Source organism: Crocodylus siamensis, chromosome 15, assembly GCF_052110815.1.
Source record: "Crocodylus siamensis isolate JL-2025a chromosome 15, ASM5211081v1, whole genome shotgun sequence".
NCBI lineage: Eukaryota > Metazoa > Chordata > Crocodylia > Crocodylidae > Crocodylus > Crocodylus siamensis.
This window is the reverse complement of record NC_143409.1, coordinates 28,913,450-28,940,868: the sequence shown is the minus strand read 5'-3', so window position 1 is coordinate 28,940,868 and position 27,419 is coordinate 28,913,450. Positions and strand designations below refer to the sequence as shown.

At 46.2% G+C, this 27,419-nt stretch overlaps 1 long non-coding RNA gene across 3 annotated transcripts in view; it reads left to right on the top strand.

Moving 5' to 3' along the window:
- Window positions 1-3,343: 3,343 nt before the first annotated feature.
- Window positions 3,344-27,419, top strand: part of LOC149852288 (uncharacterized) — an 89,732-nt gene continuing 65,656 nt past the window's right edge. The window contains exons 1-3 of one of the 3 annotated variants that reach the window (XR_016439336.1): window positions 3,385-3,471; window positions 4,528-4,728; window positions 21,868-21,988. This is a non-coding gene — a long non-coding RNA (uncharacterized LOC149852288). Of the gene's footprint in view, window positions 3,472-4,527; window positions 4,729-20,507; window positions 20,659-21,867; window positions 21,989-27,419 lie in introns of those variants that run through there. The other 2 variants (XR_016439337.1, XR_016439338.1) reach the window with 2 other exon arrangements.

Here is a 27,419-nt window from a genome sequence, read left to right as displayed (position 1 = left end):
TACCCATGGGGGGGCTTGGCAGTACTCTGAGGCCCAGCAGGAATTCCAGCTTCTCACGCATGGATGGGATGAATTCCAGCTTCTCGCCCATGTTCACAAACCACTGACTTCAGTGTGTTTCTGGGGCCAGATCTTCAGCCAGCATAAATAGGTACAACTGCTATGGAGTTGGTGGAAAATGGCCTGGATTTTTACTAGCTGATGATCTGTACCCTTTATTTTTCTTTGTTCAGCCCATGTGCACAGAAGTGCATGTGGATTCTTCCATGCTAGTGCTGTTTAACATGGAGATCCTAATCTCCATGCCTTAGCTTCTCCATTTGTCAGATAGGATGATAATTAGGACTGGGGGACAGGGAACCTTTTCTTGATATATTTTTGGCAGAAAATAAAATGCTTAGGGGAAGTCTCTGGTATCCAGAGGTGTGACAAGCAGTTTCGTGGCCAGAGTTGGGCTAAAGGCAATAGCCGTTTTTTTGAACCCTCAAAATCTGCTGTGTCAGTAGCTCTTATTTGCACTACTACTGGTATCTTGAAACATTTTCACAATCAAGCTGAAAACAACATATTTTTCTGTGTTTTTATGAAAATTGAAAACTTCCACAGAAAATACCCCATTTTCTATCCAGTTCTGATGATAATATTCACTAGCTACCCAGGGATATTGTAAGGCTAATTAATTGACACTTGTAAAATGTATTAAGATACACAGATGATGATAAAGAAGTGGAAATTATTTCTTTCTTATAGTATTATAAGGTTTCAATTTAAAGAGATAAAGGCAAATTAAAAATAATAATTTAAGCAAATTTCCTTACCTATTACCATATTACTTTGAATACAAGATGATGCCTCAATAATTTGATTTTTATATATGGAAAGATTATAAATTTTAAATGTTCCAGGTATAAAATCTAATTTTTGGAGGTTTGCCTTTAATTTGCCTACCTCGTACAGCAGGGAAAATGAATCTGAGAGGATTAAGTAGCCCTCTTGCCCTCTGCTTTCTCTTAGCTTCTTCCCTCTGCAGCCCCTTCCTCTGCTCTTTACTGTCCACCCTGCTCTCCCTGAGCACGTGAAAGTGAGAAACAAAATTGAAAATAGTGACCTTCAAGTTAAACTTAGCTATAATTATTTGCATATAGCATCCATAGAGTTAGTTCATTCAGAACTGATGCATGTTACCTTTTTTGCAACTGCTGCAAGTTTTATAACAGGACAGTTACTTATAACAGACAGGCCAACTGGTTATCAGTGCACTTATTGGTTAAACAATTAATCATTTAACCTTTCATCCCTAACACCTATATCTTTACAGTTCTGTTGCGTGACTGATCCAGTCTACTTGACAGTCTATAACACAAATATACAGTTAAACCATCATCATCTCATGGCAATATCACAACCATTTATCTGTGTGTCCTCATGCCTGTTGTCACTCTTTTACATGTCATAATCATGCAGAAAAAACACCTCAGCACCTCTGCCTGCCTCCAAACTTCCCTGTTTTCCCCCTCAGTCCTCTCACTCATTGTCCTTGCCACGCTCTCTGGCAGCCTCATTCTTGAACAGCCTGTGCCAGTCTCCTGTGCCAGTCTCTTGTCCTCCATATGTCTTCTGCCATCTTCTCCTTGTTGTCTTCTGCTGTCTTCTTGTAGTATACCTGAAGCTCACTCCCATTCTGATGTTGTCCTTGACTAGGAGAGTCATGTGTCTGTACATGAGCAGGTCAAAGTGAGCTGTTGGGGTCCTTACTGCTTGGTCATATGGCTGAACAGTGCTGCCTTTCTGGTCAGGGTCTTGACCCCTGTCACAATAAGGAGGAATATGATTTCTCTCTGCCATACCTCCCTGGTGTTTGGGCAGCTCCAGCTCCAAGGCCCATGGGCTCATGTTGGGTGCTCCAGCATTGCAGCAGGTGCCCTGCTAAAAACTTCATGAAGCAGGCTGTTTTGGAGTCTGCCCCAGCTGCCAGTTTGCAGATCTGGCTCATTTACTTGGCCCAGAAGAACAGCAGAATGTCTGGCATTCCTTGGCCCCGGTCTGTTTAGTTTTGTACAGCATGGCCCTCACAACCTTCTCCCATTTGGAGCCTCAGAAGAAGATGCATATGGCCTTCAGGATTTTATGGACAGTTTGCCTTGGTAGGGGGAGAGAAGACCAATGTGGTATACAGAAGCACCAATAGCAACATTGTCCTTAGGAGTGCCGTGTGCCCCTGCAAAGACAGGTGGCACATGTTCCATAGTCCCGGTCTCTGTTGGTCTTGGCCTCGGTTTTCTTCCATGCTTTCTGGCCTGTTAGCTCTGGGTTGAACTCTACTCCAAGGATCTTTACTGCCTCACTGGGGATGCAGACCCCCAGGGTAGACGGTTCCCTGAGCTTGCCCAGTGCTAGGCAGGTGCTCTTGTCCACGTTTAGCTTAGTCTGTGCTACTGCTCTGTATGCCTAGGCATGTTGCGGTACTCCTTCCAGTGACCACTTATCCCTGCATAGGATGTTGAGGACCTTCATATAGGCTAGGACTCTCTTCTCTGTGTTGCTGCCCCCGGAATCTCCACTCCATAGATCTCAGGGTCTCACCCGAGATGTTGGGCCAGTGGTTCCATCACACAGATGGACAGGATTGGGGAGAGTGAGCAACATTGCTGGATGCCCAACTGCACCACTGTTAGACTGGTCAGGAACCCATTCACCAGTACCCTGCTGCTCATGTTGGTGTATGGTGTTTTTAAAAATGTTCCAAAGTAAGTTGGACAGATACTTGAGTGGAATGATTTAGTCTGGGATAATCCTGCCTTGAACAGGGGGCTGGATTAGATGACCCACCTCATGGGGTCCCTTCCAGTTGCACTCTCCTATGATCCTAATAGCATCTTAGGCCCAGAGCAATTACAAACACGTAAGTTCATGAATGACATGAATTTAGGCCCTGCAGCTTCTTTGAAACCTCAAGTCCTCTCAAGATTGAGACTTTAGATATTACTAGTGAAAGAATTTTAAAATTCAAGTGAAGTTTTTGCTGCTTGCACAGTTTGCCTCTTTTTTGGCTTTGAGGTCAATGAGCTCAGTTTAAATTTTGTTTATAGTCCACTTTGCTACACTGTGATCTCCACACTGCAAATTTTGCAGGAGGACGTGAGATTATTTCCATTTATATGAATATATTCCATTTGAAGATATAAAATACAAAAAATCTGGAAAAACCTGGTGGTATATTTGTAGATCTAAGGGTTTTTCCCCCCTTTTCTAAGCAGAAGGATCCACCTGCACCTGCCAGTCAAAGCTGAGTTAAGCATGTCCTTTTCAAACTATCCAGTTGCAAGCCTTTCCCTTTCCTACTTTCCTTCCTAGAGCTGAACTGATTGATTCTGTTTTTGATCTGCAGTAGCTGACACATCACAGAAACCTGTACAAGCATGAAGTACTGGATCTGAGCCTGGTGGGCTGGATTTCACCTTCAAACCTGCTGTAAGTTGACTCTGAAGTAATGGCAAAACCTAGACTTAAACACCTTTACAATTTAAATTCAGAGTGCTGATTGATTCTAGAGTCGGATTCAGGTAGAGTTGTGCTGCTAACAGGCTAGTTGTCCATGACAGCCCAAAGCGGGATTTTTTTGTCAATGGATCGATCAGTAGACTTGCTTTCTTGTGGCTTGTGAAAGTTCTGCTTAGATGGAGACCTTTCCCCTTCATTGTTGGATTTTTCCTCTTCTGCTCTTTGTATCTACACCACAGCACTGGCTTCCATATCACTTGGGCCTCACACAGTTCTTACCTACTGGGATCTATACTTGAATTAACACCAAACACCCAGGTTACTTATTTCCAGGGCTATACTGAATGCCCATGTCAGGAAAACACAGAGATCCATTTCTTGTTTTTCTGCTTCTAGAGTTGTATTGTAGCTGTAGCATCTACAGTTGTGCTATGCACTGTACAAATAAAACAAACAGCTGGCTCCTGTTCCAAAGAATTAATATCTAGGTATTATTGTGCATTAGAGAGAAGCACCAGAAAATTAGCCCCCTTTATAATGTGTGTGTGCATGGAGCAAGTCAAATCCAGGTTTAAAGCCTCAATTCATCAAGGCACTTACGTCCCATTGGAGTCGATGAAACTTTAAACAGACAGTTATCATTAAACACATGCTTAACTGCTTTGATGAATAGAGATGTAAATACTTAAAGTTGGGCATATGCCTAAGTGCCTTGGGGTCACAAAGCAGGTCATGTCCATGTTATATTGCCGGATTTGCAGTACTGGAAATTCCCTTGGGATCTATAGATCCCCCTGCCCCCCACCAAGCCCTCAGGTTTGTTTTTAACTGTGCCCCCACTCAAGTATTTAATATACCTGTTTTCCCAGTGCACATTTAGTAGCTGCATTTATTATTCCCATCCCTTGGAAAGCAAAGTAGCTATGGCACTGCTGCCATCAGCGGGTAAACAAACATCTGCCCAAAAAAACAAATGTTTTGCAGGGTCTAATCACCACTTCTGATGGTTCAAGTTCCTCCATACAGGCCTTGTGATTTGCAGACTTCTACCACCCTTTGGAGGCAGCTAGCCCTCATTTGTGTCACCATCCGCCCCTTCCCATCTGTCGCTTTAGCTGACACTGCAGTGAAACTGTCACTACCCACTTGCTGTAAAGGGGACACTCCTGGAAGATGGGCCATTATGAACGCTTCATTAGCCACCAACATGCAGTGAATGGCCTGAAGGTAAGCCAGAGGCGATACTCACTCAAGCTGCCCAGCTGTTTGTGCCTACTGTGACAATATTTTAAATTTGAGATTTTGGTGATAGTTTTTTATGTTAAAGAAGGCCCTAATGTAATGGGTACCTAAAATATTTGTGGTAATGTTGGAATGATGTAGCTGTGATGCTCCAGGGGTTACGTGAGAGGTAAGGATTTTTGTGGGTGATATCTTTTATTAGATCAATTGCACCATTGGGATGAAGTTAGACAAGCTTTCAAAGGCAAAGCATTCTTCAGCAGGTATCTGAATGAAGAATGCCTTGCTTGTGAATGCTTGTCTAATTTTATCCCAACCATGCTAATGCTTGTGAAAGCTTGTCTAACTTTATCCCAACCAGGTCTAATAAAACATATCACTCACAAAAATCCTTGCCTATAAAATATTTGTTAACATCTTTCTCAATTAAAGCTGTAAATAGGATGAATAGTCAATCACTTGAAACTCCCCACAAGTACAGCTGAGTGAAATTTATTGGATAAATGGTTTATTTCTCAAAAAGGGCAGTGCCTGGGCAAATAGAACTACAAGCAAACTGGGTTGAATTTGGTGAAAGGTTTCAGTCCCAAAATTGAAAATTCACATTTCATTTTGATATTTCAAAATGAAATGCTTTAGTATTTTTCATTTTAAAAAACACCATTTAAAACCAAACTGACCGAAACTGAAGAAAAAAAATCTCAAAAAGAACTCCTCCTCTGAAAGAGAGAATAAAGTATTTTGACCTCCAAAAGCTGGGGAGAGGTTTCATTCTAGATGACGGGTGCCTCCCAAGACTGGGGTGGGGCAACCTGGCGGCAAGCGAAGACCACTCACTGCCGCTAGTGTTGGTGTCGACGGCAGCAAGTGGGGACCACCTGCAGCTGCTGTTGGCAGTGGGGGCAGGTGGCGACCACCCACAGAAGCCAGTGATGGCTTCAGCAATGGCCAGTCTCAGGGGGGGTATGCACCTCCCCACGCCCCCCTACGTGTTGCCTATAATTTTAGGGAGAAAGCTCAAACTCTTCATGTTTTGGGTCAACCCAAATCATTGTTTTGAAAAATGGTTGGGTTCAGCCACCAAACTCAAAAAAATAAAATATCTGCCCAGCTCCACTAATCTGTTTGTTACTTGCTGTTCCTTACCTTCCCATTTAAAATGTTTTAGTTGTCCAGTCATGGAGCAAAAACAATAGTATGTGAGCATCAGCTGTATAGTCTGAATAACACTTAGTAATAGTGAATGTTTTGCAAATACCTCCACTGATTTAAGATGATTCATTACTTCTGAATAATGAATACACCTGAAGGAAATGCAGATCAGCTCCTGCTACCCAAGGAGATGGCTTTGTAATGAATCTGATTTATAACAGGCAGTTTAATCAGCTTTTATGTCCTTTGTCATCATCTTTTCCCTCACCTGTCTCTCCTATGTGGAGTTCTATGTACTATTTCTGTGTTTCCTGCACCACAGGGTGTGTGTCTCCCAGAGACTGAGATGCATCAATTTCTGGTGCTTCTGGAACTGAGCACTGGAAATTCACGTTCCTTCAATGAAGAAATGCTGCTTCCTTGATTTGCATTTTCCACAGAAGCATGTGAAATTTCAAGAGTGTCAGGGAATCAGTTTCTTACCCTGCACAGTTTGAGCTAACACAGATGATAACAACATTCAAATAGTAACTGGGTAGCCATATAAAAAATTACATGATCTGGTGAAGATTGTGGTTTAAAACTGTTTTTGAAAGAAAATAGGGTTTTTTGGTTGAACAATTTTTTATGCAGTAAGAGTATCTGGTTTTTACTGGACCCCCCCCCCCCCAACCCACAAAATATTTTGATGTTAGAGATTTTGATCTGGAAATACCACTGTGAGGTTGTAGCTGGCTTGTCTCGCACCCCTATTTTCCTTGAAGGGCTAGATTTCTTATGAAGTCTCCATCTTCCATGATGCACATCAAAGGGGCAGTCATGATGCATTATGGGTAGGGTTGCCAACCCTCCCTCTAGGATTGCCCTGAAGTCTCCAAGATTTAAATATAAATCTCCAGGAGACTGCTGAAAGTCACCTGGGAGAGAAATGATAGGGCATTCATTAAAATAAACATTAAATGTTGAATCCAATTTATACAGTAGTCCAGAGGGTTTTTAAAATGTAATAGTAATGTGCATTTGCCTTCCTGACGTAAAGTCATTAATGTCATTATGTCCTGTAATGAAACCTCCTGGAATAGTTTCAAACAGTTGGCAACCCTAATCTTGGGAGATGGAGGCTCACTGAGAAGCATGGCTTAGAGAGGCCATGTTCTGCTCAACCCCAGACATATCACCAGTTTCACAGTTGATGAGTGTCATGCACAAGTCTCTGATCCCTTTATTTCCCTTATAGCCATCTTACATGGCTCATGCATCGCTGTAGAAAGGAGCAGGGCATAGACACTCAAGAATGTTTTATTGAGGATTAAAAGTGATATATATTAGGAAGGGGAAAGAAGGAAATCCAGGAACTTAGCCATTACCGCCACCTTTTTAAAATTTATCTTAAAAGTAAAGGCGATTTTTAAAATTATTTCTAATAACAGTACCAAGGACAGCCCACAGGTGGTTCTGTGGTTAAAGACCAGTGCTGAGATGCTGGGTTCTGATCCCAGCATTTTGACCATATTGAGCTTGGACAAGTAATTTCCTTTCTCTGTGCCTCACTTCTTCCATTTATACATATGTCATAGGGAGACTCCAGGGCATCCTGGTATTTTAAAATATTTGGAGAACCTGGATGGGAGATGCTGCAGACATGTAAGGGATTGCATTTGATAAGGACTAAAGGGCTGTGCTATGATAGCAATTCAGACAGCTGTTAGGAACTTCCTTGTGTGCCTGCCTGGTTGGGTATTTTAAAGCTGAAAAGATGAAGTGATGTCATTTATCCACCAAGATGTTGGCCACAACTTAGAGCGACCCCTTTCCATTCGAAGATTGACAGAACAACCCAGTGGATGAGCTGTAACAAATCTTATTTATGAAGGACACCACTGCCACAATGTTTTAGTTGCATTACATTTTTATCATGTCAGAGCCTTCATGTGAATACTGCTAAAAACAGACTTTTCACCTGATCTATCCTTAGTCGATACTGGCTGTGTTTTGCTTTTGAGCAAAGAGATCTGGCTGTATGAGGGCATATTCTCAGTTATACCTAGTCAAGCCAGCTGCAATCAAGACTTTGGGTGGGTGTCACTGCTGGGACAGGACAGTTTGGTTCATAAGTTGGTGAGGGATCCTCCTGAACGAAAGTATGTTATGGCGACAAATCATAAGTTGTTCTTCCCATTCTCTCTTGTTTTCTCTTGTTCTCTCTTACTGAGCACAGGATGTGGCTGATTTTACTCAGAACATTACAAGCAACCCTGTCTGAGTTAATTGACCAAGACAAATTTTGTTAAAAAACCTTGACATTAATAATGAGAAACAAGAGCTGGGAGGTAAAACACACTTGCTCAATACATGCATTACTGGGCACCCCCTCCCCTCTTTCCTGACTCCTCCTTAGGCAGCTTGGCAGAGAGTTAAGATCAATTAGTTTAAAATTAACTTGTGGTTTCCAGTCAGCCCCCCCAGCACTGGAGTTCTGTTTACCCCTTGTTTATTTAGCGTCTCTAAGTACTTGGAGTCAGGGATGGGCTGAATGGCTTAGCAATACCATAGCAAATTAGTCAGTGCTGATGATAGACATTATTACTGTATAAATCACTTGTCCTGGGCAACTGGGCCTAGCAACCTGGTCCTTCATCTCAAAAACAGGCTTCTGCAACTTGAAGTAGAGGACTCTTATCCTTCAGCCAGGTTCTTATCTTCTCTGAAAGCCAGTAACAATGCTATACCTCCATGTTAAGCTGCTGATATTACAGCACCTCAAAGACAGCTGTTTAGTCAGATCTTTACAGTAAAAGTCTTGCTCCTTCCTCAGCCTGTTCAAGAAGCTTCCTGAATTCTGCAAGGGTTTTGAGTAGCTCACTTGGTTTCCATGATGGGATGGAAGCAGAGATCACGAATGTTCCCATCCCTTGTGCACTGGTAACTGACCTTTCCATGCCCAAGGCATGGGGCAACTAAACAATTTACAGCAAGTTAAACAGGGGTGGGGACTCCACACATCAGATGGATGATGAGGTATCATCACTACAGTAACTGCCCATGTGCATGCTGTTACCCCATGGTAAATCTCTTCCACAGAGGGGTATAAGAGCATGCACACAAGCAGCCACAGTAAAGGAGCTCACATATCCTATTATCTTGATGTAACTTGTTCATTTGTGCACACTGTAAAAACAGTGTATGTAGAGAGGAAATACCAATTTTTTTCCCCCTCAAGTCTGCCCCCGAGGTCAGGTCAATGTAGCTTACCACACATCCGGGTTTTCCTGGGCACATCCTCTTTTTGGGTCCGAGATTTTGCTCTGCTTAGCTGGTGGGAGCGGGGGACGATTGGAGGCAGGGTCACCACGTGTGTCTGTGGCTGGCATGCAGCCAGGCAGGGGGGTGGGAGCAACCTTGGCAACTAGGTGCAGGTAAATCTGGGGAGCGTGGGTGGAGGGCCAGGGCTGGGGGACTGTGGGGATGGGTGTGTGAGCAGGGCAGGCACCTGCTGGTGTTGGGGGGGGAGGGGGTGGTCTCTAGGTGCGAGGTCTGCAGCAGGGCACAGAGGCAGGGGGAAGTGCCTGCCCCTCCAGCAGCAGGGGAAGGGGCGGGGGGGCCCTTCAGGGACAGCGGGGAGCTGCATGGCTGGGCTAGTGGCACTGGAGGCCAGTGCTCATGCTTGTGGGGGCAGGGTACCTGGGAGATGCTGCCTGGGGGAGGAGGAAGGGAGGGCGCCATAGCCAGGCTGCCTGGTGTGGCACAGGAGCCCCAGCCTGGGGCAGGGGGTGCTACAGGTATCCCCTTCTCTCAAGCCCATGCCATGGCTGGACTTGCTCCACCATTACCTGCAGGAGCCAGAGTCATGTCAACCGCTGTGTTCCAGCCCAGTCAGGACAGGGGCAGCTGGGGTCTCCCTTCGGCAGGGCAGGGGGGAGCAGGGGGGCTGTGGGTCAGGAGTGAGGGTCTGTGGGTGGGGAGTGAGGGACACTGGGGTGGGGGACCATGGGCTGGGAGGGCGGGGCACTGGCAGACCCAGGGGGCTGTGGGTTAGGAGCAAGGGACACCAGCTTGGCCCAGGGAACTGTGGGTAGGAAGTGAGGGGCACTGGTGGGAGGGGCAGCAGCTAGGACGGGAGGATGCAGGCTGGGAGTGAGGGGCACTGGCAGTGCCAGGGGGCTGTGGGTTGGGAGTAAAGCGTGCCCCCAGCTGGTGTCCCTTTTTTGGAAGTGGAAATACAGTAACCCTAGAATGGCATTGCAGTCTTCATCTCTGGGCATCTAAGTAGACATCCAGACTAAGAAGAACAGGGTTACCAACTGATAGAACAGCAATTTTAAGCTCTCTGCAGCCTCAGTTAGATATTGGCTACACTTGGTTCCTGTTTCTTTGCACACATGAGGCTAGGGATTTTTAAAAAATCACGAGGTTCTAGAGAACAACAAGGTCACCTCTGAAAGAGTGCTGGATGGTGTGGCCCTGTTCATGTGCGACATATCTTCACCCACATGGCACCAATGTAGGCTGCCTGGAGTTTGCCTCCTGTCCTTTAATTGGTTAGTAATGGTAATAGATGAACCTCAAAAAAGGTAGGTATTTGGGGGGGTGGGGTTGGGTCAGATGTCCCCCCAAGGATTCTGGGAAGCTTGTGAAATTGGCTTTGTCACAGCATTTCAGCCTCATTGGTTCCTATCCCAGACAGAAACTGGATGTGAAAAAGAAGTTCCTCAGATAGCTCAGAACCTTCAAAAAGATTGGATCCAAATGGCATTCTAGAGGGGTGGAGGCTGCGGGTGTCTGGGCCTGGTTCACATACCTGCTTATTATCCAGTTGCTTTGGATCTGTCTCAGAACAAACCACAGCCCTGGTTTGCTCTGCTGATACAGACCTTGCAGGCAATCAATCAGTGAGGTCCTCTTCCAGTGGCAGAGTCACACCCGTACGTTGCTGATCAATACTGCCCAATCTTGACATGGAATCAGTCACTTGGAGCCTGCTCATTACTGCTGGCTAACTGCTTGCCTGCATCATTCTCCATTAATATCCTTCCCTCAATGCTGCAGAATCACAATAGGATTTTCTAACTGTCCTATTTACATACAGCATCTTATCAGTCTCCTCTTCCCTTCGCTCACAGCTTGTCATCTGCTTTGCTTTGTGTCCTCCCAGGGGATGGTAACATTGGAGGTTGGGGACAGAAGCATGAGGTCTGTATCAATGACTGTGGCTACAGAACACCCTTCCCTGTGGTGAGCTGAGAAAACCATGGAACTGGTCCCCTGTAAACCCTCTGTTAATGAGCCTAAATATTACCAGATCGCTTCTCGGCCTCTTGAAGGCTCAGATGGAGCGAAAACATTTATTCTTCAATCAGACTTAACTGATCTGGCTCAAACTGGCAGTGGCTGGTAGGCATGCTCTAGCACCCCCCAGCTTCTGGCTTGTGGGCATGTGGCTACATTTCCTGATTTAACAGAAAATGTCTGTCCAGTTATTAATCAGCTTAGACTAACCTGCAAAGAGTGAATCAGTTCAGGGTCAGGCTTTTTTAATGTCTATCCCTGGCCCAGGGCCTTATTGTTGCTGGGTGCTGTAGACCCCATAGAACAAAAATATGTCCCTAATGGTCTTGTGATGCACAGTGTGTGTGTGTGCGTGTGTGTGTGTAAGTTTAGTAAGATAAAACATGAGCTTTGTTTTTTTGAGAGAAAAAGTCAGGCTGTTCTTATGGAGCTTAAATAGTTCATTAAAATAGCCCAAATATGTTTAAGCAATATTTCTCCTCCTTGGAGCCACGGAACCTGTTTCTAATTTAGCTAAATGTATTGAGGGCCAACTTTGGTTCTTAGCTGTGGGTGTAAATCTAGAGCAAGGCCACTGAAGGTGACAGTTAATGCAACTCTTACTCCAATGTATACAAGAGCTTGACTTGCACAAGCGAGTTTATGGGTAAGGAATGGCTTTCCATTTTTAAATCTAGTATCATTTTGTTGGTTAGGGACCCTGGTTTATTTCCATTGGTGAGGAGGAAATGGCTGCTTGAATTTCCTTCTTTTTTCACAGTGCAAGCAGCACTTGAAATATTAGCATATGCATTGCTATGTGCTGCATTTAATTTTCACGTGTGTGTGGAGAGGGAAGGGGGAGAGGGGGACTTTCCTAGCTGTTCAGCTTGCAGGGAATCATTAAAAAATATATCAGAGATCTCAAATTTCTTATTTCATGGGTTTCTGGTCAATTTGCTGACAGACCTTGGGGTCCAGATTTCAGAGTTCTCTAAAGCAGAATTTCCCAAAATGTGGATGGGAGGAATTCCCAAAGATCTCTTCCATTCTTTTCTTTCACATGGATGCCCTGTGCACCAGTTTGGTATGTGGCCAATTCTCTTTTCCCAGGGGAAGTGAAAGGATTGCAGAAAACTATTTTATATATGAAGCCCCTCAGTAAAGGAAAGAAGATGGATTTCTAAGTTTGCTGTGACCAATTACATTAATAATGCTTGGAGCTGGAAGTAAGGTGAGTGATACTGAACTCATGCCTGAAACACTGCTTGTCTACGTCTGATAGAATCATAGAAAATTAGGGTTGGAAGGGACCTCAGGAGGTCATCTACTCCAGCCCCCTGCTCAAAGCAGGACCATCCCCCAAAATATCATCCCAGACAAGGCTTTGTGTCTTAAAAACCTCTAAGGATGGAGATTCCACAGCCTCTCTGGGTAGCCTGTTCCAGTGCTTCACCTGCCCTCCTGGTGAGAGTTGTTCTTAATATCTAATCTAAATTTCCCTTGCTGCCACTTGAGACCATTGGTCCTTGTTCTGTCATCTGCCACAATTGAGAACAGTTCAGCTCCATTGTCTTTGGAACCCCCCTTCAAATAGTTGAGAGCTGTTATTAAATCAGTCTTCTTTTCTCTAGACTAAAGAAGCCCAGTTCCCTCAGCTTCTCCTCAGTTGTGTTGTGCCCCAGCCCCCTCACCATTTTTGTTGCCTTCTTCAGGACTTTCTCCAACTTGTCCACATCCTTTCTGTATGGGGGGAGGGTCCAAAACTGGACACAGTACTCCAGGTATGGCCTCACCAGTGCTGAATAGAGGTGAATAATCACTTCCCTTGATCTGCTGGCAACACACCTACTAATGCAGCCCAGTATGCTGTTAGCCTTCTTAGCAACAAGGGCACATGTTGGCTCATATTCAGTTTACTGCCCACTGTAACCCCCAGGTCCCTTTCTGAAGAGCTGCTGCTTAGCCAGTCAGTCTCCAGTATGTACTGGTTCATGGGACTGTTCTGTCCTAAGTACTGGACTTTGTATGTATCCTAACTGAGCTTCATGAGTTTTTTCTTTTGGTCCAGTCTTCCAGTTTGTCTAGGTCTCTCTTAATCCTAGCCCTGCCCTCATATCTACTGCTACTGCCCAGCATAACTACTGCTCTACCCAGCTTGGTGTTATCTGCACTCCATTTCATCTTCCAGATTGTTGATGAAGATATTGAACAAAACCAGCCTCAGGACTGACTGCAGGGGCACTCAACTTGATACCAGCTGCCAACTAGACATTGAGTATTTGATTAGTACCCTTTGAGCCTGACGATCCAGTCAATTTTCTGTCCACCTTATGACTGTAAGGTGGATAGAAACCACCCTTCCTTATCTTCCTACATCCAACTGATACTTCCTTAGCTTGCTTGTGAGAATGTTATGAGAGACTATATTGAAAGCCTTGCTAAAGTCAAGGTATATCGCATCCACTGCTCTCTCTGCATCCACAGAGCCAGTTGTCTCATCATAGAGGCAGCCAGGTTGGTCAGGCACAATTTGCTCTTGGTAAATCCATGCTGACTGTTCCTAATGGCCTCCTCCTCCATGTGCTTAGAAATGGATTCCTTGAGGACCTGCTGTATGATCTTTTCCAGGGACTGAGGTGAGGCAAACCAATCTAGAGTTCTTCAGATCCTTTTTCTTCCCTTTCTTAAAGATGGGCACTATATTTACTCTTTTTCCAGTCATCCAGGACCTCCCTGGATTGCCACAAGTTTTCAAAGATAATGGCCAGAGGCTCTGCATTTACACTGGTTAACTAGCCCAGCACCCTCATGTCTGGCCCTATGGATTTGTATGCATCCAGCTTTTCTAAATAGTCCCTAACAAGGCTCCCCTAGCATGCGGGGGAGCGGAGCAGTGTCCCGGAGCTGGCAGAACCTCATTTAGGGCAGGCAGCAGCTCTTCCCCCGAGGTGAGGCAAGGGATGGGGACCAGGACATGGGGCTGGTGCGGGCTCTGCAGAAGTGCTGCACTCCCCGTCCCTGATGTGGGGGAGCGGAGCACTTCCCCGGACCTGGGGAGCCTGGTCCAGGCTCTGGCTCCAGCCCCTGGCCCCCCGCCCCAGCCTCTAGCCTCTGGCTCCGGCTCCCAGCTCTGGTGCCAGGCTCCGGCCCCTGGCCCTCGACTTCAGCCTCCAGCCCCTGGCTTCATCCCTTGGCTCCTGGCTTCAGCCTCTGGCCCACAGCATCTACCTGGCCCCTGGTCCCAGCCCCTGGCCCCCAGCCCTCAGTCCCTTTGGGTAAGTGTCCCACACTGGACTGAGGCGGCACGCTAATGAACTGCTGCTCCTTAGAGGAAACATTGGTCCCTAACCTTTTCTTTTGCCACTGTTGGCTGCCCACCTCCTCCCCAAACTGTGCTGCCAGGTGCAGTAGTCTGGTAGCTGAACTTGCATTGAAGACATTGAATTACTTCAGCTTTTTCTGAATCATCTGTCAGTAGGTTGCCTTCCCTATTCAGTGAGGGACCCACGCTTTCCCTGATTTCCTTTTGTTGCTGACAGACTTGTAAAAATCTCTCTCACTAAAGCCCTGAAAATGACACAACACACATCATGCCACAGTGGTACTGTGCTAGGATGGCACTCTACCAGAAACTGGTACTGTATATGTGGTAGGTTCCTTTAAAGTAGAAACCTTTCCAGACTCACTGTAAGATTGGACCTATGCATTGATAACTTACTGGTTTCCATCTGTCTGTTGTAAGTGCCCTCTGCCAATCTGTGGAGGATATGATTCGTTATAACCTCTGCCTGCAGAATGTGGTCTCTTTAGCTCAGGTGACAGTAGCTTATGCGTTTAGCTCTGAAAATCCTTAGTTCAGGTCCATGTGTCTTGGCCAAAGTGACAGCTGTCACACTTACACATCTGCACTAACTGACCCAGAGCTGGAAGCAGCTGCTCCTGTTGCTGCTACCTGCTCTTACTTCGCTTATCCTGGTAGCCACGTGGGGTTAAAGTACTGCATATTGCGTAAATGCTGCAGAGCATAATTAGACAAAGTAAGACCCACAACTCAAAGTGCTTTGCTAGCAGCAGGAGCAGTACTACCAGCAGCACACTCCTCATCCTGGCTAAGGCATCCGCGTTCTCCTTGGAAGAAAGCTTCTCAGTCCCCACAGAGCCCGCCCCCAGCATTCCCTGGGATTTCCTGCTAGAGGCCAAATGTGCTATTAAAATAGCACAGCTATATCTAGAAATAGGGTTAGTCCCATCTTGCTCACTTACAGGTCTTGTACCCAATACAACTACTGATCAATTGCAAGCCAGGAAAAAAGATTCTTAAACAAATGGCATGCTGACCCCTTGACTGGCACTAATAAAATACTGTCTGCTGTTCCATGTGGCTCCTGGGTTTGGGACAGGGGCCACTTACTTGCTCTGTACAGCACTGAGCACAATTGGCTGTGGTTTGAGACTGAAGCTTTTTGGTATGACCACAGTACAAACAATTCACAGGTGATCTCCGGACAAAACAAGAACCTCAAGTAGATCACAGTGCTCATCCAGCCTCAGCCATTCCTTAAGTCCGGCGAAGACTGTCTTAGTTGGGTCTCTGTTGAGGCCTGTTTTCTCTCCACTCCTGGAATGGCAGAGCTTTTGTAGTTTAGGTTTGGCCCTGTGGTCACCTCAGTTAGAGAGAGAGAGTCTTGTATTTCAGAGCCATGCATTTTAGCTCTGTTTTCCTCTTGGTTTCCAGAAATGAATATATAGTTTCACAACCCTGCTGGGATTTGTTCCCGAGGAAGTTGATATGGGGAACCTGACAGCCTTGGGCTTAAAATAACCAGGGCCAGCAGCTAAAGGTGGCAATAATACCAACTGAGCTGAATTTCCATTCCCCCTTATATACAGAGGCAGTTATGAGGGGTGGGGAGCTGTAAATCAACTTGAAGCTGACTGAGTAGGGTGTGTACATTCAAGTGTATGTGGAAATGTGTCCTGATTCATAGTGAAAAGTCATGAACTTGAAATATTTCTGGAACAAAACCAGAATTGTCCACCTTACTGGGTGCCCCCAGATGCACAGCTGAGCTGCCTGCCTCCTTGAAGGCTAGGTTTTCCAGGGAGCCAACTGCCCAGCTCCCTGGGTCACCTAAGGAGCAGGGGAGTCTTGGGACTGGTTCCCTAGGAAATGGGGCTGGGCAGGCAGGTGGCAGAGTGAGTGGCTGGTTTCAGCAGAATTAACACAGTCCTGTAGAATCGACATTTTTCCAGTGGACACCTCTTCTGTCTGATGAGTTTTGACCAACCTTGTTTCAGCTGAATGGATCCAGAGATGTGAAAGTGAATCCATCCACTTTTTCTTTCCCTCCCCCCTTTTTTTCCCTTATCTGCTGTGTTTCTCAGTGCTTGCTAGGTGTATTTAGAACTGGAGATACTAGACAACCATGGGACAGGCTGTTTCCCTGGTTTCTGACCTAGTCAGGAAGAATTGGAGTATGTAAAATAGATCATGTTCTCATGCAGTTTCTAATCCAGCTTCACCAACCTGATGTTTGGATGCAGCTCTCTCTGGCAGACTAGTTCCTCAGAGGGGCAACTCAGTGGAGTTACCCCAGTATATACAACTGAGCCTTCAACAAAACCTCAACACCTAGAGGGACGTTGGGTGTGCTTCCTCCAAACTGAACATACTGAGACAACAGGCAGCTGGCAGAGAGGCAGGGTGAGGGGCTGGTTTCAACAGAATCAACTTGAAAGTCTTTATGGCACAAGCCTGTTGTCTTACAAGCTTATGATGTTTAAAAACCCACCTGCCCCCCAGTCCCTCAATTCCTGCCCCTTCTACCAAGCTTTAGCCCTTCTTCCTGTTGTAGCCCAAAGGCAATCAATTCAGCGCTTTCAAATATTTATGAAACATTGATGGATTTTTCTTAGCCTGAACTTGTAGCATTCATGGAATTTGATTTTATTAGCTGGAAAGTCAATATTTTCACTGCCGTCTTCTAGCTGTATTAATTCCAGCCCTGGCAGCAGCAGCACTGCAGTGCTAGTGGCTCACTGCCCATGACAGTTTGAGTTTAGACAATCTGGGATGTGCTTGAAGCAGGTGGGAACTCTCAGAGAAGCAAAATAGAGAAGTAAAAATCATGGTTCAAATTGGCAGAGGCAGATAAGGACCTGGCCTCCAGCAAAGCTTGGGACTCGCATAAAGTGAGGCAGGGGATTGCTTTCTTCTCGAGAAATCTCTACTATGGCTCCAGCAAACTAAGCAAGGTAGATTGGAGAACATGATTTGTTTCCCAAAACTCTTCTTACTGGATATGTCTATATGACATGTTTACTGTGCAGTAGACTAATTTAATTAGCTCCACAGTAAACATTGTGTGTCTATACATGCACCCCCTATTGGGCTGCAGTAAACTAATTAACTCTGCAGCAGGATGGTACTTGTAAATACAAGAATTATCCTGCTGTTTTAGTTTTTTACTCTGCAGCAGTGCTTGTGTAGACACTGTCCAAGCTGGCTGGGGCATGAGGGTGCTTCTGTGCAGGGGCTGCTTACCAGTTTCTTCTACCAGAGTCTTTCTAATCTTTTACAGTCTTTCTAATCTACAGATACATCTAATAGCACATAAAGCAACATGCTCTGCCTCCTTCATGTATTTGATTTCTCAGCCTGTCCCCAATGGGGTTAAGTGTATGTATGCAGTGGGGTATCTTGTTTCAGAAGTTATATATAGCGACACACAGCAACAAATGTGTTTGTGTGTACATGCATACATATAGACCTGTTGCTGTTTATATGTGGTAGAGAAGGCAGGGCAAAGAATTAATCTGTCCAGTAAAAAACGTTCTGGTTTCTGGATAGCTCTTTCTTCTTGGGGAGTTTGTTCCATAGTCTCAGACAAGAACTTTGACCCTAATGGTGGAGAGTTCTGTTGTGCACGAGGATCCTAACTGCCGACTATGGCAGTCTTCTCAGGCCAGGGCATGGAGCCTCTTGAAGAAAAGGACAGAGACCCTGAATTTATATGGGAAGCCAGTATAGAGGGTGAAACATTGGTATGATATGCTTGTCATAACTAGCATTGCTGGGAAAATTCTCTACAGTGCTTTGTACTAGTTGGATTCTCTTAAATGCAGCAGGCCTCATGCCCAGATATATTGCATTGTGTTGTCTGTCCAATTGAGAGGAGACAAAAGTGTGAATAACTGAAGCCAAATCATTTTTCTAGCACGATGGGTTGGAGTCTTCTGGCCAGCTGGAGATGACAGAAAGCTATCTGCCAATACTGCCATATGCTTGCTTAGCATCAGTAAAAGGAATCTGGGAACACTCCTGAGTGAATTGACCACTTTTGGATATATGCCTCAAATGAAAAGAAACTGCAACCTGGGTACAAACTCTTCCAAAAGCTTTTCTCTACTGAACAGCAGGGCTTCTATCTTGAGTTCAGCTTTGTCCATGTCATCATGCAAGTAGTGGGTGATGGCACGTGGTAAAGAAGAAACACAGATGCATATTGGCATAGAGCTGAGCAAAATGAGTTAAGTGTCCTGGGTATCGGTTCATTAAGTGCGATAGAGTTTTACCAGTTTGTTGGATAATAGATGCCCAGGCTTCTGGCACTAAGTAAAAGACTAGCATAGTCTCCAAAGAACTCTGTAGGACTCTAACAATAGTGTGGCACACATAAGACAAGGTTCAACTGGGAAATGTAGGTGTACATTACTTACAGTGAGACCCTGCGATTTATAGAACTCTGAAGAAGCTGTAGAGCTGAGGTATACTGATTTGAAGGTGAATACCTCCACAGCCAAAAATAACAGTTTAATTATAACTGGGAAGAAAACGGGACAAGAAACAAGGGATTTGAATGGATCTTGGAAGTGCTAATAACAGGAACATTGCCCACTGCTCTTGGTGAGAGCAGGGTTAAGCTGGAAAAAGTGAGCGTGTGCCTCATATATTGGCTTACATCATCAAAAGTAGGGCTGGTAGGGACCTCAGGAGGTTATCTAGTCTGAACTCTTGCTCGAGGCAGGATCATCCTTATCTAAGCCTAGTGGTTATAGAAGTCTTTGTTTAACCTGTTCTAAAAGCTCCCAAGAACCCTTTTATACGTACAATGCATAGTGCCTTAAAATATCAAGAATATCTTGCCTAACTTGCCACAGGTAAAGCAGGGGGATGAGGGCACTGTCAGTGTCCTGCCACTGCAAAGACAGGAAACAGTTTGTTAAAATACACTTGCAAGAGCCAAGGATGAGTGTTTGTGAAATGTCACATTCTCTGTTCAGGGTCTTTCCATAACCTTTCTTAGGATCTTGTCAGGTTCTTGCCACATAGATGTGGCCAAGATTACATCCTTTACTGACATGGACTTGTCCTGAGGCAGCCTGAGTCTCTTTATTAGTTTGGCTACAACGCTTTCCTTGCTGATCTTATTCCAAGAAGTGACAGGATTCAGTTCTGTTTCTTGGGGTGCTAAAAATGCACAATTTCATAGATAGATTTCATAGACATTAGGACTGGAAGGGACCTTGCAAGATAATCGGGTCCAGCCCCCTGCCCAAGGGGCAGGAAGTCAGCTGAGTTCAAAGGATCCCAGCAAGATGGGTATTCAAGTGTTTCTTAAAAGTGTCCAGGATAGGTACTTGCACCATTTATGGGAGGAGTCTGTTCCAGGCTCTGCACACTCAGATGGCAAAGAAGTTTTTCCTTATGTCTAGCCTAAAACGGTCTTCCAGGAGTTTATGACCATTAGATCTTGTCTTCTCTAGGGGTGCCCTGGTGAGCAGGTGTTTTCCCAGTTCCTGATGCACACCCCTTATACTGTATACTTATAGACTGCTACCAAGTCATCCCTGAGCCTTCACTTCTTCAGGCTGAAGAGTCCCGTGGCTGATGTCCCATCCCATTTAAATGATGTTCTGTCTAATTTGACTTGTCAATACTCATCATTCTCAACCAGAACAGTGAAGAGGATTTTACTGGCCAAGTAGAAGCTTTTGAAGTTGAAGCAATATGATGCTGACTCTTTTTTCAGCCTTGCAATAACACTTTCATCTTGTACCTAGTCAAAGATCTTCAAGCACAGGGTGGGCATTAATGAATTCACCCCCAGGAAGGGTTTGACAACTCCCTCGTTATGAAGAGGGAAGGGACTTCTTGCAAGGGTAACAGGAGCAATGGTAGAACCTAGTTATGTGTTTTAACTATTGGATAGTGTTCTTTTTATTAGCATCTCTAAGACCCATGGAAATCCATTGCCATTTTACTACCTTTTTCCCCACTTCCCTGAAACAAAATTCTTTGGGGAGAAAAAAATAGTCTTGTGGGATGTTTTGGCTTTTAAATCCAATCAAGAACAATTCTTTTTTATTTTTTCCCTCCTGAAATATGAGAACTTCCCCTGGAACAAGAAGTCCAGTTTCCAACCAGCCCTGAATGCAGATGATGCAGATACATCTGCTGGCACCCCACTCTCCAACTGAGACCCTGCTATGCATGTAAGGATCATCCAGAAACTTGTTTAGTGTGGAGGAGAGGCCCTACGATGTAAGCAAGGAAGGTAGAATGTGGTGGGCTTTTGCTCATTACACATAGCATGCAAATGTAGCTTGCTGACAAGAACTCATGACAAGCTAGAAGAAAAGCAGTCTGGTGACCAGACGTATCAGCATCCTATTTGTATGTCACACAGAAGGTCTAGTACCAATAGCCTCCAAGAGTGCTAGTTATTAGGCCATATTGTACCACACTATTTGCTGCTTTTTATTTGCCTCTGGGAGCTGCTGCAATGTGTGGTGTCCTGTACAAATATAAGAGAAAGCATGATTCCTGCCTTGAACATGCTCTTAAAAACAGCAAGAGAAAGAGAGACTTGAGGAAAGGGATACAATGCACAAGGGAAGTGATTGGGGGTGGTTGTGGAGAAAGCACATACAACTGAAGTTCACATTGTGGATGTGGGATACACAGCAGCCAGATCTGCCTGAGGCTAATGCTTGACAGTTGGCAGCACCAGGACATCAAATCAGAAACTCTGGCCTACTGAACCAAATAGCCAGGTAATGTCAGATGTATTAGTCTCCATAAGGCAGTGGTGTTGTCTTGTGGGTAAAGCACTGCACAAGGACTTGGGAGACCTGGGCTATATTCTTGGCTCTCCTATGACTCCTCTGCACAGCTCTACTCTGCAGGGCCTCAGGATGTATGTTATTAGAGTGACCAGGATCAGAGTGGCCCCAAATATGTCACTCCAAGTATAATGGCTCTCTTTGTTTCTGAGTCCAATCTGATTGTGCTTGGATGAATGACAAAAATGTGAACTCTGTATGATAATTCTTCACAAGAGTCAGGTCCTTTATGGATTCTGAAGAGATCCAAAACCTGGGGATTTGTTACTGAGGGATCTCAAGAAGTCCTCAGAGTGGTGAACCTCCCTTTAGTACAGGGCAGCAGCAGTGATTTCTTATACCTGTCCAGCAGTTTGGGAGGGAGCAAATGGAAGGAAAGGAGCAAAATAGGGCTAGTAATGGAATATGCCATGAAGGGCATAAGGGGAAGGGAGATAAAGAAAATAGTGTGCTATAGTGGACCAGATCTCTTTGCTATAGAATTGGGTACACTGACTTAGAGGCCTGATTGAAAAGCCTGTTCTTGTTGGATGAAAAAAACTCCCATTGATTTTTTTTTTTTAATTGATTTTGGATCAGGCCCTTGGATACTGAGCAGAATCTGATGCTTTAGTGGAAGATGAAGAACAACACATCCAGCAAAATATAGCCAAGTGGGTGATTGCTGACCAGAAGAGGGAAGCCACTCTTGTCTCTGCAGGTAATGTGGTAACGTCCTGGGTCAGAGGGCCAGATTCCCTTGCTCTTATCCATGTAAAGCAATGAAGCATTTACTGTTTTTAAAGCTGTAAGCATGTTAGCACACTCCTGATATCCTGAATTATACCAACTGATCCCATTGTTCAGAAATCATTGTGCTTCTCTTCATTTATTGTGTTGATCATTAATGTCATGAGTAGTTCATCTTTAGAGCACACTGGGTGCTGACAGATATGGAAAAAAAAAACCCAGCGCTTTACCGGAAAAGGAATCGCACCAGCTTGACCTGGCCTCCCCAGTATCCTCTGTATAGTTCATGTGCTTCAGAGGGGATTTTTGACACTTTGAATCAGCTATTAGATAAAATCATTTATTAGATAGAAGTGCCAAAAAGCTCCACTGAAGTGTGTGAGCTATACAGATGCTGGGTGAGCTGGGTCAAACTGACACAATTCCTCTTTCTGAGCATGCGTTGCACTTGGTACAGGGATGTGCCAAACTGAAAGTAAAGCATTGTTGTTGTTTTTTTCTCCACGTCTGTAAGCACTGTGTCCCTGCCTTGCTCACACTTTCCAGATCAGCCTGAAGGCTGCCCATACACATGCTTGAGGGTGAAGGGATGATATTTTAATTAGAGCAGTTCCTGGAGAGCCATTCTAATTTAAAAGGCTCACCATTACACATACTAGGCCCCTTCACGTTTCAGAATGGTCATGGGATGCTTTATCTAAAGTTCATTCAACAAGGTTTAGATAAAAGACCCCCACAGCCATTTTGAAACACGTTGGGGCTTAATACATGTGGCAGTGAGGCAATGCCAGAGCGTTCTAATTAGAATGTGGAGCAGATGATTGAGTCTGCTCCAACACCTTCTAATTAAAACATGAACAAGCATGTCTATAGGCACCTGAAGAGCAAGAGTAAGAGAGATGCAGGGAATATGATGAAGGAGAGTATTCTCTCATCCTCAAAGGCAGTTCTCTGTCTTGCTTAAACATGAATTTATACAGTCCCACTGCTGTCTGTTACTCACTTACTAACACAGGAATTGCTACTGTGCAAATCAGTCAGTCGTATATGATGTGACTGTTGCCCTCTCATGGTTGGATCACATAGGCTAGGGACAGAAGTTGCACATAAACTGGTTTAAGTAATCAGACACTGGTTTAAACCTGTAACAGAACATAAGTTCACTTTGCATAAATCAGTTTAAAAATAGCCCAAACTGGTTTAAGTTAAACCTGGTTGAATGCAGTATCAGACTTAACTGATTTGAGTCAACCTGGTTTATGCAACTTCTGTCCCAGACCCCTTCCTGGTTTAACCTGAACTGGAGCCCCCCAGCATGCTTTTCAGCCCTGGGCTGTGATATCTGCTCCAGAAAGCAGGGCTGGCCCTGCCCCTTTGCTTTCTAGCTGGAGCAGGGGCAGGGCATGGGCAGACACCAGCCAGCATGGCACCCTGAGGCAAAGGAAGCAGGGAGGGGGCTTATTCCCACCCCCCTTTCCCATTGGGGCTCACAACCAGAGTCTTCCAGGCCAGGGTGTAGCAGCCTGTCTCAGGCCCCTCTTCCCCCGCCCCCCCCAGTCTGAAGCAAACGGGGAGAGGGAGGGGGATTTAATCTTCCCATCTGTCCCGTGTCCCACTGGCAGCATGGGGCCCCTGGCCAGGGCACAGCAGCCTGTCAGCCACTTCCCTTCCCTTGCATGGCCCCACCATCCACCTGTTTCACCAGCAGTTGGAGCTGGGGCTGGGGCTGGGGCTATGGGGCTGAGCTGGGTGGTGCTACTAAGTGGAGGTGAGGGGCCAGGCCCTTCCCAGACAGCTCCAGCTCAGGCAGGGGCTGTGCGGCCAGATTGCTCCTGGCTCCCGAAGCCCAGACCGGGTGGGGCTATCATAGGGCCGCAGCTGGCTGGGCAGGGCCCTGCCCAGTGGTTGTGGCTCTGTGACAGTCTGGCACAGCAGCACGGGTGGGGGATGGCTAGATAGCAAGTTGCCTGGGCGGCTTGGAGATGCCAGTGGGCCCTGAGCCCAGCAGCTGCCTGCCACCACACCCCCTGCCCTGTGCAGCACTTGGTGGTTGCGGCCACATCAAAAGCTGTGGGCTGCCCAGGGCTGGGCAGGCTGTTCTGGCCCCCACACCTCAAGCCACTGCTGCTGCCGTGGCCACTGCTGCTGCTGTCCCTGCCATACCACACTGCTCTGGGTGGACGGGGGAGCTTCAGCCCAGTGACTTCTACCCAGGGCACAAAGCTCCAGCTCCTGGCTGCCTTCGACCTGCTGCACCTTGACCCCCACCTCCACAGGGGCTGCTCATTGCTCTGTGCAGGCAGAGCAGATGGAAAGCAGCTGGAGCCACACCTCTGTTCTCTGGGCAGAAGCCGTGGGGCTGAAGCTCCCCCTATCCTGAGCGGTGCTGTGCAGTGCAGCAAGAGCAGGAGCCACAGCTGGAGGTGAGGGGAGCAGAACAGCCCTGCCAGCCCCAGCCAGCCTCCCCTTGCCTCCAGCAGGTACTCCTCCATCTTCTGCCCCTGTTGTGCCACTTCAGGCCAGGAGGCAGGTAGGGGAGCAGGGAGAGCTTCAGCTCAGCAAACAGAGCTCTGGCTCCAGCTCTGGCTGCTTTCCACCTGCTACGTCCACCCACAGGGACTGCTTATGCACCAGGCAGGTGGAGCGCGTGTCCTGGGCAGAAGCCACTGGACTGAAGCTCCCCCTGCTCACCCAGCATGGTGCAGTGTGGCAGGGGAGCCACAGCAGTGGCCGTGGCAGCAGCTGCTGGTGGTAATGGGCCAGCCCACAGATCTTCATATGGTCACAGCCACCAGGTGCTGCACAGAGCAGGGGGCATGGTGGCAGTGGGCATCTGCCAGGCTCAGGGCCCACTGGCATCTCCAAGTCACCCGGGCAGCCTGCTACCCAGCCAGCCCCCATCCATGCTGCTGGGTTGGGCTGTTACAATGCTGCAGCCACAGCCTCTGGGCAGGGCTCTGCCCAGCCCAGCCTGGGCTCAGGGAGCCTGAAGCAACCTGGCCATGCAGCCCTTGCGGCCCCTCCACATCCACCTTCAGCAGCACCAACCAGCTCGGCTCGCCCCACAGCCTCAGCCACAGCTGCAGCCCCAGCGCTGAGCAGATAGCAGGGCCGTGCCAGCTGGCTCTGGCCAGGCCCCCTGCCACCCAAGCAGGAAGGGTGGGGAAAGATGGGCAGACCATGGCTAGGGTGCCATACCTGCCTGGAGATTTCATAGATTTCATAGACATTAGGGCTGGAAGGGACCTCGGGAGATCATCGAGTCCAGCCCCTTGCCGAAAGGGCAGGAAGTCAGCTGGGGTCATAGGATCCCAGCAAGATAAGCATCCAATTTACTCTTGAAGGTGTTCAATGTAGGTGCTTGAACCACCTCCACTGGCAGACTGTTCCAGACCTTGGGGGCTCGGACAGTAAAGAAATTCTTCCTTATGTCCAGCCTGAAATGGTCTTGCAGGAGTTTGTGACCGTTCGACCTAGTCATCCCTTGGGGCGCTCTGGTGAACAAACGTTCCCCCAGATCCTGGTGGTCACCCCTGATAAACTTATAGGTAGCCATCAGATCACCCCTGAGCTTATGCTTTTCCAGGCTAAAGAGTCCCATGTCTCTCAGCCTATCATCGTAAGATCTGTTTTCCTGACCTCTGATTATGCGCATGGCTCTCCTCTGGAGATGGTGGAGTTTAATCCCTACGCCCCACCACCCTTTGCCTGAGGCACTGCCCCAGCCAGTGTCTGGCCTCAGGGGCAAGCCTCACAAAGGCTGCTTCCCCCGCACCTCGAAGCACACCCTGGCTGAGGTCCCTAAAAGCCAGGGTGGGGGTTTAAGCCCCTCTGCAATCATACTTAGCCCCTGCCAGGGGCCTGGCCACACCCCCAGTCAGCTTCCCTCTAGCCTTGCGGCTGCTGTTGAAGGCAAGGGAGGGCTGCTCTAGCATCCCCCCACAGCTTCTAGCCTGAGCCACCGCATGCATGTGCCTGCATTTCCTGAACGTCTATTCACTTGCAAATCGGTTCAATCTTTGTAGGTTAAACTAACCTGTAAAGATTGATTCAATTTAGCCTCTGGCTTTTTGAATATCTGCCCCTAGCCATAAAGGTTCATAGGTCAGCTGCAGACTTTGAGTTAGCAAGAGATTGTCCATTCAGTTCAGACAGCTGAGTGGCTCTTGCTCTGCAATCCAGTGGGCTTGGGCTTCAGTTGGCTTCAGTCTCACTTCTGGGCCATTGCTTTACAGATGCACGCAGCAAAAGTTCAAAAGCTTATTACAGGAAATGCAGCAATAACATTTCAGATGTGGGATCAGAATGTACTAGCTACTTTAGCTTGTCTTCATTTAAGAGCTAATTTTAACCACCTTTTAGAGTTCCCCTTGGCTAGTGCTAAAACTCTTAGGGTTGATCATAATCTCAAGCTTAATATTTCAATGACTGCACACTGATGTTAGACCTTCTGGGCCAGAGATTCAAATGACGTAAATCAGCAGAGCTCCAAGGAAGCCAAGGATCTTAAGCAAGCAGGGAAAATTGCAAGTTACCAAGCCAGTGTGAACCTTTACATGTTGGGCTGTGAAGCCTTTAGTCACACTGCAAGCAATCCCACTGAAGCCCACAGCACTGCTGTTGGTATATCACAATTTGATCTTGTTAGGATGACAGAGATGCTCAAAAACACTTTTTGATGGAAAAGAGTGTTTTGACAAAGCAGACGTCTCTTTTGTGAAAATTTCCTTTTCATTTGGCAGTGTTCATGCTTTCCTTGAATAATTGAAATCCCGGAAACTAAATTCTATTTTAAGTGAAATTTTGAAGAGCTTTTCATTTTTTGTTTTCTTGTTGTTGAAAACCTGGAAAATTCAAAGAAAAAAATCTAAAGATAAACAAAAATGTTTCCTTGTTTCTAATACCATTTTAACATATGTGCAGGGAAAAAATCATTTCCCATCTTTGTGCACTCAATTGCAAGCTCCTTAAACATGTTTCCCTGATTACCTACCACCTGTTGCAGAGACAGAGTATTGGGAAAAGGCCACATGGATTTTTATAAGGATTTTTTTCTCTTTTTCTGCAGCTTATTAAGACAGGGTGGGGATGTGACTTCTCTCATCCCTTTCCTTTTTGATTTCTTTAGAAAGTGCGAATCAGATCCTGGCACTGCAGTTACTATGCCAACAAAAACTGGCATTGTGTTATAGGCAGTTTTGTGCTTCCCTATTGTAGCCTATGGGCAAAACGTCGAAACAGTGAAATAGTTTCAGTGAAACTTAAATGAAACAGTGGTTTTGAAATTAAATGCAACTTGAAAGGAAACACTCCATTGAAACGTCAAAATGGAATGGTGCTGTTTCACACAGCCCTGGGCAGCACCTGTTGGTGCCCTTTTACTTCAGCACCCAGAGTGGTTG